This window comes from Chanos chanos, chromosome 3, assembly GCF_902362185.1.
Source record: "Chanos chanos chromosome 3, fChaCha1.1, whole genome shotgun sequence".
NCBI classification, from domain to species: Eukaryota; Metazoa; Chordata; class Actinopteri; order Gonorynchiformes; family Chanidae; genus Chanos; species Chanos chanos.
The window spans coordinates 13,233,597-13,246,026 of record NC_044497.1 but is presented as its reverse complement, the minus strand read 5'-3'; the positions used below and the strand labels follow the sequence as shown (position 1 = coordinate 13,246,026).

General features: G+C 38.5%; 1 pseudogene; it reads left to right on the top strand.

Moving 5' to 3' along the window:
* The first annotated feature begins 4,761 nt into the window (after nt 1-4,761).
* LOC115806727 (patched domain-containing protein 3-like) lies at nt 4,762-10,403 on the top strand (annotated as a pseudogene).
* Nucleotides 10,404-12,430: the final 2,027 nt, after the last annotated feature.

The following is a 12,430-nucleotide window of genomic DNA, read 5'->3' as shown; positions in this document are numbered from 1 at the left end:
TGTTGCTGTACCACTAGCCGGGTACATCAAAAGACATAATTATCTCTCCGTTTAGTCTTCTACACTAAAACAGCATGAATTCCAGAAAACGATGCTTTTCGCGTTGTAATAGAGCAAGAACAGAACTTGACATGCTGCTGTACCACTAGCCGGGTACATCAAAAGACATAATTATCTCTCCGTTTAGTCTTCTACACTAAAACAGCATGAATTCCAGAAAACGATGCTTTTCGCGTTGTAATAGAGCGAGAACAGAACTTGACATGCTGCTACACTAGCCGACATGCTGCTACACTAGCCGGGTACATCAAAAGACATAATTATCTCTCCGTTTAGTCTTCCACACCAAAACGGCATGAATTGCAGATAACGTTACTTTTCGAAAAAGGCTGAGGTGCATAAATTCGAAAAAGCCAGGTTCGCATTGTGGTGGACAGAGAACATGTAAGGAAGCGATGACGAACGGTTGCCATGACACTGCGCAACTTAACATAAATGCACTTGTTCTTACCTTTGTCGGGTGTTGCTTTCGTCGCCACTTTGAACTTCGGGGTACTGAAGCACATTTCTGTGGTTCTAAATATCTCTTGTACTGTTTCCTCCTTGACTCCATAGAGAGGTCTAGCTGTGTTTTCACTGTCCTCGAACGAGTTCGATCGCTTGCCCAAAAAGAAAAGACACGGATTTTTGAATTCACCAGATTGCACGATCAGCTTGAACTCCACCCTACCTGAAGAGATTTCTGGGAATGGGGCGTGGTTTCTAGCCATACTCGAAGATGATTGGCTTTCGCCAGACAAAATTTTCGCGGGCAAGCACCTCATGTGTAATCTGATTGGTGCATTCAAACGCTCACTGTGACGTAGCGAGAAGGCAAGCGATCAAAAGCCGCGTATTTCACATTGCGTCCGGTACAAACACAGCTTTACAGTTGAGGCACATAGAGAAGGCTCTCCAATGCAGGGTCAGTTATAAGGGTGTCAAAGGTCCATCACCACTTATAAATGTACCACATTTCAACATAGTCTGGGGTTTCACACCAGACTACATGCACTGCACTCTTCTTGGTGTAACTAAGCAAATAGCTGAGCTCTGGTTTAGTTCAGTGGGAAGAGATTTTTACATTGGTGCTCCAAGTCACTCACAATTGATAGACTCGAGACTGCTTTCTATTCACCCGCCGAGAAATATTTCACGGTTACCCAGATCAGTAAAGGAGCGTGAATTCTGGAAAGCCTCTGAGTGGCGTACTTGGTTGCTCTTTTACTGTTTGCCTTGTTTGAATGGAATTCTGCCTTCAAAGTACGTAAAGCATTTTGCCAAATTAGTCCAAGCCATTTATCTCTTGCTAAAGTCCAGCATCTTCCCAAAGGATATAAATGAAGCTGATGTCTTCTTACTTGAGTTTGTGTTTGGAGTTCAGGAGCTTTATAATGAGGAACAAATGACATCAAATGTGCACTCACTCCTTCACCTCGCAAAAAGTGTTAAGCTATGGGGGCCTCTTTGGGCACATTCTGCTTTTGTCTTTGAGTCAGCAAATGGAGAGATTTTGAAACTTGTTAAAGGAACAAGAGGTGTAGCAACTCAAATTGTGGACAAATTTGTGCTACGCAACACAATAACCTTATTTTCAGAAATTTTCACAGTCCACCATGACATATTGGAATTCTGCGTCAACCTAACTGCTTACCCCCGATTACAAGTGGCTGAGGAGCGCCATGGCACTACAGTTTTAGGAGAGGGCCATCCATATACACTCAGCAGTGAAGAGAGGGAGCTCTTTCAAAAGAGTGGTAGGGCAGTAACAGCTGTGGTAGTGCATAACAGACTGATCTACAATGGTCAAAGGCTTGACAGCGTCGGCTACAAAAGGTGCATCAAAACAAACAACACAGTTGTACAGTTGTCTGGTGGACGGTTTGGTGAAATACTTAAGATTTACACATCTACACATCATTCAGAGGTTATGCTCCTTGTTATACTTTTCAGTGTACATCGAAACAAAGCCTTTGCAGGCACCCCCCACATAATGTGCATCAGTCGATCAGAACATAATTGTGTTGTGCTGCCTAGTGACATTGTTGGCAAGTGTTTACTACTTGAGTTCAGTGACAGAATGTATGCCTGTACATTTCCTAATCATCATGAAAAAGACTGATTGTTTGAGCAATACAATTGTTTGAATAAAAATTGATCATGTCCAAATAAACAGTGTGTGCACTTCTTTGATCAGTCCATAGCTGGATAAGACTGACCTATAGGAAAGCAGAAAACTGTCTTTAAGCAATATGCAGCTGTAAAAATGAGCGTTTTAAATTGAATACGAAAGAAACACGAATGGTTAAAACATTAAATACATGACCTGACATTTCCATATGAAATATGGGCCTATTTCCCTGAAAAACGTATTCTCCTTAAGGCAATTGTGTACTGTTAACGGCTAGAACATTAAATACATGACTTGACATTTCCATATGAAATGTAGGCCTATTGCCATGAAAAACATACTCTTGATGCAATTGTGTACTGTTAACGGTTAGAACATTAAACAAACGACTTGACATTTCCATATGAAATGTAGGCCTATTTCCATGAAAAACATTCTCCTTGATGCAATTGTGTACTGTTAACGGTTAAAACATTAAACAAATGACTTGACAGTTCCATATAAAATGTAGGCCTATTTCCATGAAAAACATTCTCCTTGATGCAATTGTGTACTGCTAATTGATAAATCAAGCTATCCATTCCGTTATATATCATATATTTGGAGTGCATTCTCAGTTTACAGCACTTTCTCACCAAGTGCAGGTTTTGGGTCTGCAGTTGAGACCAATTGTTTCCTGTTGAAATGAATAGCAGACAACACCAGTTACATCCTATTGGTTTCAACTGGGTTGAACTGGTGGAGCAGCCACTGCCCATGGCTCTATTGGTCTGAACGGGTTTCAAATGGTATCAACTGGTATTCCTAACTGGGCAAACCAATAGAATCTGAAAACCCCGTTGGAACCAGTTGAAACCAGTAGAGACCAATAGAGACCAGTTCATCCCAATAGACTGGCTACTGGTTTTTCTACTGGAATTTCCACTAGGGTGGTCTTAAGTGTGTTTGAACCCGTGTGACCTTCTTGGGTTTAAGGCAGTTAAACCTTTTAGTAATTTCCTGGGGGTAAATTTTCCCTGGGCGACGTTGTAAACACCGCAAATTTTAAACATAAATATAAATCCCTCCTCCCCAATTCCTCTCGGCTCTTGCCACATTTGCTTCTTTTGAGGCTCTGGCTCTTCGTTACTGAGCTGCCCATCTGTTTAGTGCCAACCGATTTGGGATTCCATGAATGTTAAATTTGCATTTTGAAAAATGGCTACAGGCATATAAAGTCATAGGTCTATCAGATGCTCTTATCGAAAATCTGGAATAGGAGGGTAACAATCCTTTGCTGACATATTGGGCTGAAAACATACACCTTTTTTACTGTTAATTTGCGTTAGTCCACAGTAAAACAAATATAATAAAATGTGTTACATCCTCATTCTATTTGCAGGACACTTCGAGAGTTTCTGTGCTTTCCAACTGAACAACTGAGCGACTGGTGCGTAGCACATGCGCAACACGCATAATGTCTCTTGTCTTTTTAAATGTTAAAACAAAGTAAACCCTGCTGAGAATGCTAATGTTGCATTGCGCTTTTACGTGACAGAAGTCATGATTTGAAGAGAAGCCAAGAACATAATCAATCGCCACAGATGTTTATTAGACATGGAAGTACTTTGTTACCTCTTTTCTTATTTCATTATAATTGTACCTGCAATGTCCAGTCCAATTAAGCAATGTGCATTGACGCCAATATTAAATTCTAACCACGTTTCACATGAAATTCTGAATAGCCTTTGTATGTAGGTCACAGGAACTGATAGGCAGTGGTTGATTATTGTAGGAACCACCCAGCAACCATAAATAACAACATTTGTGCAGGTTCAGTGATAACTGACCCCAATTCACTCCTAAAGTCTGAATCAGCTTTTATTCTATGGCCATGATTGTGTAACAGTAAGGTATGTTAATTGACTAATTGAGTATCAAGTATAAAACAATGCTGTGGGATTATTATCTTTTCCAACTCATATAACAAGCTTTATGATAAATTTCATTCTGCCTCCACATTGGCTTGCTTAAAGTCCTAGTACTTTTATTTTCATTTAAGCCTGTTTGGTGGGTTTAAGCTGTCATCATCATAAGCTGTCTGATGAATCTGCACAAGTTTATATGATGTGCTTCAGAAACCAGCTGACCAGCTTGGCATAGCCTTTAAACAAGCTCTTCAGCGTATGATCACATTACCTGACCTTTGAACTCAGGTCTGATATGACGTAAACCAAATGCAAATAATTTCCAGTGAACAGATGTCATTCTGACCCAGAAGATCTATTTTAAAACTTTTTAAAATGTACTTTTACATTAAAAATTACAGCTTTCCAATGACTTTTAGCAGGACAATGCACTTTAAAATAAGATGTTGTCATTTATCAATGGATTCAAAAACTCATTCAGCTTTGACTAGATTATGTGCATGTGTCTGCATGCATGTGTGTGTGCGGATGTGCCTGTATGTATGGGAGTGTCCAGAGATACTGAGCTGGTTTGAAAAATTTCCAATGCAGTTTATTTTACCGGAGAATTCGGTTAATAATTACCCAAGAAAGGTTTCCAGCTTACACTACTCTCTGAAAGCTGATGTCGCTGGCAGTTACAACATGGAACACAAGCAGTGTACATCAAATTAGGGGTAGTTTTCGTTAAAGAAGTATAGGAATGAAAATGTCTTGCTGTAGGACAAACTGTATAGAGAAGCCATTATCGTTAGGCTTTAGAAAGCTTGGACACTTTGTAGCAAGAAATTGTTGGGGTTTTTTGTTGTTTCCCTTGTTGGTATCCGCTGGTCTTGGTGCAGGTTTCTATTTTCTGGATGAGAGAGAAGCAAGCAATGTTGAGGACCAGTTCACTCCTGTCAATGGACCTGCTAAGCAAGAGAGATTGTTTGTCCAGCAAAACTTTCCTGAGGATGATTTTTATCAATTTAGACTCTCAGCAGAAGGCACATATGCTTCTGTGATAGGAGTAAGCTTACAAGAGCATGATATATTGACCACAAACGCATTTGAGGAAATAATAAGTTTGGATAAAAGAGTGAAAGGCATTGTAGCAAGAGGCAAGGATTTTAAAAGCCTTTGCGCTCAGTTAAAAGGACAGTGTATGTCAAATACGATATTAGATATTATAGACGGTAATGCAAGCAAAATTGAAGAAATCACACTAACATACCCAGATTTCAACGGAAGCTTTTTAGGGTCTGTGGTTGGAGGTGTTGAGTTGAAAGCTGGCGGGTCAGAAATTGAAAGTGCAAGGGCAGTCAGACTTGTTTATCATTTAAACCCAGACAATCAAACTGAAAATAATATATGGCTTAATGCATTCATACAGAATTTCTCCAACAATGCCGGATATAAAATGGTAGGTGATTGTTAATGCAAGAGAGAATTCTTGAAATAATGCACAGTAATTTGTACAGGTCATTTGAAACAGAATATGACAATAACAACAGATAACTGTAATTTTAAAGATGTTTAATCTTTGAAGCCTACATTTAAACTGTGATTAAGATGCGTTAAGCTTAATATTACGGCAAAATTGTTAATAGACAGAGGTCATTAGTGTGATTCTGTTTTGGCTAACTTTTCTAGTTTTCTGATATTGGTTTTCACTTTTAACATTGTTCATTTTGTAAAAGAAAAGAGGTGTCAGTACCCGTCTGTCACAGATGATGTGTTTACTATTGTATTCAAGAAATCAAATAAAACTAATGTATGTAAATGTGAAATTCACATTGTTAGGGATATCATTTATGGTTTATGTTTTTCTTTCAGGTTTCTGTGTCTTTTTTCACTTCACATTCAAGGGAAGAGGAATTAAAGCGTAACTCAAAAACTGTGATCCCACTTTTCTCAGTCACATATTTCCTTGCAATCACCATCTCCATCCTTTCTTGTTAAGGTAAGTTATCAAAACATTCATGTATCCATATATATCAATAACAAATGAAATATAATAATGTTATATCAGTTTTGAAGAACATTTTCCTTGTTGTACTACTTGTCCGATTAGAAAAAAAAATTTTCTTGATAAAATGACATGAAAGGGTTTACTCCACTAGCAACAAACCAATGTCTTACTCAAATCAAAATTTCACTGTATGTAGCAGAGCACACCATGTACATATATACAAATTACATGATGATTTTTTTTTTTAGATAAATCGCTTTATATATTAAATTTACTTACTCTCTTTGTGGACATAAACAAGGACTCTAGGTATTACCTTTTTGGTTTTTTTAACTAAAACTGAGATTCCCTTTCATGTTATTATTGTTCTGCTCCATAAACATATTTTTCCAAATCTAATACAGCATCTAATACTGTTCTCTCTTTTAAAATATATGGTGCTGATTTTGTTTGCACTCTCCCAGGTTAGACTGTGTCAGAAATAAGGTGTGGGCTGCCACTTTTGGGGTCCTCTCTGCTGGCCTTGCAGTGCTCTCAAGTTTTGGGTTGATATTGTTCTAGGGAATGCCCTTTGCAATGACTGTGGCAACAGCTCCATTTCTGATTTTGGGTAAGCCCTATGACTGATGATTATTCATATATCTACAAAAGCTTGCAAAGTTAATTGCATCTTTACATGAGCACACATGGTCTTAAAACATGAAAAATAGAGGTAAAGAGAGCCAGCTAATCAGGTATGCTCTATCTGTCTTTGATCTTGGTCACTTGATTTGCCAGTGCTTGACATTCAATCAAACAGTAACTGAATGCCTCAATGTCTGCCTGCTCTATATAGCAAGCTGTAGCTATGTACAACAATGTCTGTAAGACAGATACAATTTCATGGTCATTAACATTTTAATGCTAATTTACAGGCTGCTGAGTGTATACCTCCTGTTCAAAAGGAGGGAAAAAATTATTCTGTCATATGTGTGGAATTTTATTTTATGAACTCACATTCAAAAAATATGCCAAAACAATTTACACCCCAAATAGTTTCTTTAACAGCAAGTCTCACTTTAATAATAACAATCATGATAATTATGATAATAAGTTATAATTAAATGTTTGATCATTAGTAAATGTTATTGCATACACCAAAATTTTCATATGTTTTTCCAGGAACTGGTGTAGATGATATGTTTGTCATGATCTCCTGCTGGCAGAAGACTAAGGTTCGTGATAAAGTTGAGGAACGTCTGGCACAGACATACAAAGAAGCTGGTGTTTCGATCACCATCACCACTCTGACTGATGTACTGGCTTTTTACATTGGTCTCATGACTCCTTTCCGTTCTGTGCAGTCATTTTGTCTGTACACTGGTACAGCTATTCTCTTCTGCTACATCTACAACATCACATTCTTTGGTGCCTTCCTGGCATTAAACGGCAGGCGAGAGGAGAGCAACAGGCATTGGCTGACCTGTATGAAGGTTGATAAACCAAAAGAAAAACATTCACAGAGCACAGATGACTCTAAAACCAATGTTTGTTGTGTTGGTGGGGCTTTTGACCGAAACACTGGAACTGAGGAGGAGATGCCTTTTAACCGCTTCTTCAAAAAGTATTATGGGCCTTTTCTGACAAATAGTTGGACCAAGGTGTTTGTAATTTTGCTCTACCTTGGATATTTAGCTGCCAGTATTTATGGTTGCTTCCAAATGCAGGAAGGTACTGATCTAAAGAACTTGGCTCCTGATGGTTCATATGTTGCTAGCTATTATGATAATGAAGATAAATACTTTTCAGAGTATGGCCCTAATGTCATGTTGGTTATCAAAGACCAAACATTTCAGTACTGGAATGAAAGTGCTCAATCAAGTCTTGATACCTGTATTCAAGAGTTTCACAATCTATCCATGGTTTCAGAAAATATGTTTATCTCTTGGCTTGATTCTTACCTGGATTATGGAAAAAGTCTTAATATGAGTTTGAATGATGAAAATGTTTTCAAAGAAAATTTATCATCATTTCTCAAAACATCAGGTTTTAGTCAAGATGTTAACTTTACTGATAATAAAATTTATGCATCTTGATTTTTCATACAGACGGTGAATATCAGCACAGCAGTTGATGACGAGGGCATGCTGAATGCATTTAGAGATTCAGCTCAAAACTGTGGAAAGTCACAGAATCCCATTGATTTGTTAGTTTACCACCCTGCATTCATCTACCACGACCAGTACGCTGTAATTGTCAGCAACACAATACAAAATATTGTAGTTGCCACTCTTGCTATGCTGATCATCTCCCTACTCTTGATTTCAAACCCTCTCTGCTCTTTGTGGGTGACTTTTGCTATCACTTCTGTCATTGTTGGAGTGTCTGGTTTTATGGCATTGTGGGATGTGAATTTAGACTCCATATCTATGATTAATCTGGTCATCTGTATTGGCTTCTCTGTGGACTTCTCTGCACACATCTCTTATGCATTTGTTTCAAGTAAAGAACCCTCAGCTAACAAGAAAGCAATAGATGCACTCTATGATCTTGGCTATCCAATAATACAAGGAGCCATATCCACAATTGCAGGGGTTGTGGTTTTATCTGCTGCTCAGAGCTACATCTTCAGAACCTTCTTTAAGATCATGTTCTTGGTCATCCTGTTTGGAGCAGTTCATGGCATCATGTTCATCCCTGTATTTCTGACATTTTTTGGAGTTTGCAGCAAAACCTACACTGTCCAAAAAGGGAATTGTCCAAGGTCTCAGGTCACTCAAAATGGTCAGCTTCCTTTTACAATTTCAAGGCCAAGCCTGAAAGGCTACCAGTCCAGGACAAATACTTTACATCCTGATTGTGGGACAAGCACCTCACATCCTGACTGTCCATGACATGATCCCCCTATTAAATATACATTGAAGAAATCCTTGCAGAAATTTCCCTGTGAGTGACTTTGAACGCTTTCAGCCAACTACATACATCTAAGCTTTGCTTTTATATGACTTTTCTTTATTGAGAAGTTTGAGATATTCTTGCCATGTTCATAAGGGTTGCACTTTTTAGCATCAAGTGATGTCCACTCTCTTTTTCTCTTTCCACCTATTGTAATCAGAAGGGTAGTCTTTACTGAAGGAGAGAGAGGAAACCATCTATTTGTATAATACAAAGAAATTTTTATAACGTGGTAATGTCTCAATGAACTCTGTCCTATGTATCTTAAAGATTCTACATGTAAGTAACTGGACTAACTTTCAGATTCATTCATGTGGAAAAGATGCTAGCCCACCACTGCAGAGACCTAGGTGTGTATCCCAGTATTGCTGCGTCCAGCTTGGTCAAGCACCCAGACAAGTACTATTCGTGGGGTTTGCTGGTGGGGAGCGACTCCCTCTTGTTCACCAGATTAGTGGTGGATGGATCTGGGGAGCATAGCATGACCTTCCATGTGACTAATGTCTTCCTGAAAATCCCTCTACCTTCAAGAGAAAAGAAGCAGTCCATGACTCCACATGTAGTGGAAGAGACATGTACTAGTGTTGGAGTTGTGCAATCAATAGGGAATATGAGGGAGCTAGCGATGAATATTGTGAAGGGAAAATGCGAAAAAAGGCATGCTCCACTGAGTTTTCCTATTTACATGAATATTCCTAATTTTGATTTACTTATTTGTTTGGTTTTAAACAGGGTAACTATTCTCAAACGTATGACGTTCATTGCCATGTTATGACCATGTCAAACCGCCCTCTCATCATTAACAGTGTCAAAATGCAGATAATGTTTTCCCATCACTTTCAAAACAGCCAAGCAATTCAGTACAATTTTTATGTTTGAGACAATGGTTTTAAGTGAAATATAGCTGATTAATGTGATGTATTCCAGAGCTATTTTCAAGCTATCAGGCATGAACAGAGAAAAAATCTTATTAACCATTTTTCTTCAGAAGTACCTGGATTGAACTACTTCGGTGGTATTACATATACATATATATACAAATTTGGACTACATTTTGTTACAATAGTTTCTCATTTTCATTGCCTGTCTCATATTTTCCGACATAGTAATGTTCATTTGGTTTAAAGAGCGTGGTGGAACAGACAATGTAAAAGTAACCATAAAAGAGTTTCAAAGACAGAATTCAGGTACAGGAACAGGAACATGGCAGACAAAGAAATAAACGTGATGAACCTGTCTCCTCCAAACGGGACCTCCGTGGCGCTCGGCAGCGGAGAGGCCTGACATCTTGAGCCATGCTTCTCTTTATTAGATCTTTCAGAAAGTGGCTCTTGGGGATTCAAGGGACCAAAAACAGGAGTGGGACCAAGCTCTTGAGCTACAGGACTTGAGTGAGGGATGACAGGCAAGGAGGCATCTTTTGTTCAATGTGCAGAGGGCAAGCTAGAGTCAAACCCCGGTTATCCGACTCCTCCACTGAGCCATCCTGGTGGCAGAGAAGCCCCAGTTATTCTCAACCTCTCCCCCAAAGCCATGCACTGGGAGTCAAAGGAGAGAAGGAACTGGGTGAGAAACTGCTCAAAGGTGGCTTGCCTGAAACATTCCATGAAACATGGTTTGGAAACCATCAAGCGTTCCACCGCCCTCCGCCTCATGAAACTGATAATGAAGTCTGCTTACTCCCGGTCCCCGTGGATCCCCATGTATGAACAATACAGGGCACACCTCCAGAAACCCCTGCACTTGACCCCTCATATAGCTTAGTTTGCTGATCTGCTGCATCCATTTTTGGTTCTGCCATTCTGTCACGTTTGTTGAAAGAGGTTGAACGCACATGCAGATCAGTGTTTTCTTTATTTAAAATAAACATAAGAGTTTCAAAGACTTCAGAATTCAGGAACAGGAACAGGAACAGGGCAGACAAAGAAATAAATGTGGCGTGGACAAAACTCCAAACAATGCCAGAACAAAACAACAGGGGAAACTAAGGGGTATTTAAACCAAACAGAACAAGGCAAACTAACTGAACACAGGTGTTCACAATGAACTAAAAGGCTAAACAGGGCTAAACCAAAAACTGACCAAAAGAGGATGGGAAACAAGAGAAACGGGGAAACAGAACACTGACTTGACACTAGGGGGAGTCAACGAGATGACCCAACAAAAAAGGCAACAGAGAGGAGACAGAGGGACCAGGGTGTGACAGTAATAAAAGAGGAAAATTGGGAAGAGAAATGCCTGGTTTGTGTCTTCATTCCTTTTAACTTTTCATCTGTGTTTTTCAGGGAACTGAAAGGCATTTCACCCAAATCATTTGTTTTAATGTTGCCCTCATTAGGATCAAACCAGAATGTATGATCAAACCTTTGCAATCCCTCGGGCCCTTTCCAAAAGAAAACCTTGAAGTCAACGTAGTACAAATATCTACCTATGAAATTAAACCACTGAATGTAATATTACAGACAGTGAGAGGTATGAAAAATTAGCTATTTTCATAAAATTATTAAATGATGAGGGAGTAATGTAACATCTTTACATTTTTAATATATATGCAATGAATATTAAAACTTTCCCGTAAAGTTTCAAGAAAATTAAAATAATCCTTCTTGGGAAAAGATACAGTCAAATTATGTTAAAAAGTTGGGTTTTCAGCTCTGGAGCTATATTTAGCAAGATCTGTGTCACTTTATACAGGACCAAATAACTCCTATATGTGATAGAACTATATTAATAGTACATAAAATCAAAATTTGATTGCAAGAAAGTGAAAACTGGTGGAGATATTAATTTTTGAAAATTAAAGATTCTTCATTTGGGTAATTTATTTTTATTGATTTGATTACTGACATTCAGCAACAACAATTTACATGAATACATGTTGCAAATTAGCCTCAGGGTTTCTTGGATGTTCCATACAAATTTCAACCAAATACAGTGAAAATAAGCAATTGGTGAGGTTCACAAAGAATCACAAAAATGATTCGAGAGCCAAACTTCAAAAATTCATAATTAAAAGAGTATTTGGAGTAGAGCTACAGGATTTTGCAAGGTCCCATTAATTTAATAGAGGTTTTCACATGAATTTTTTTCAAGAAAATCCATGACATGAGCTGAAGGGCCTAGGTGAGTTGATATGGAATGACCCTATTTCAAAAACAGAACCCTGACTAACAGTGATACGAACGATGAAGTAAGGTTTCCAATATTGGTATGTTGCTCATTTGCATGGTATCTAGCTTTATATACATGTCAGGGTCAGAAATCGAACTTAAGTCTCAAAATTAACAAGCTGACTAAATTCTAAAGTCTGCCAAAACAGCCAGCGCACACGGAAAGTCTCTGAGCTAAACGTACCCGGCTCGTATTGACAAATCTAGACATAACAGCGATTAAGTCCACTTTTGTGCTCTATTCTTTAACACACAACGT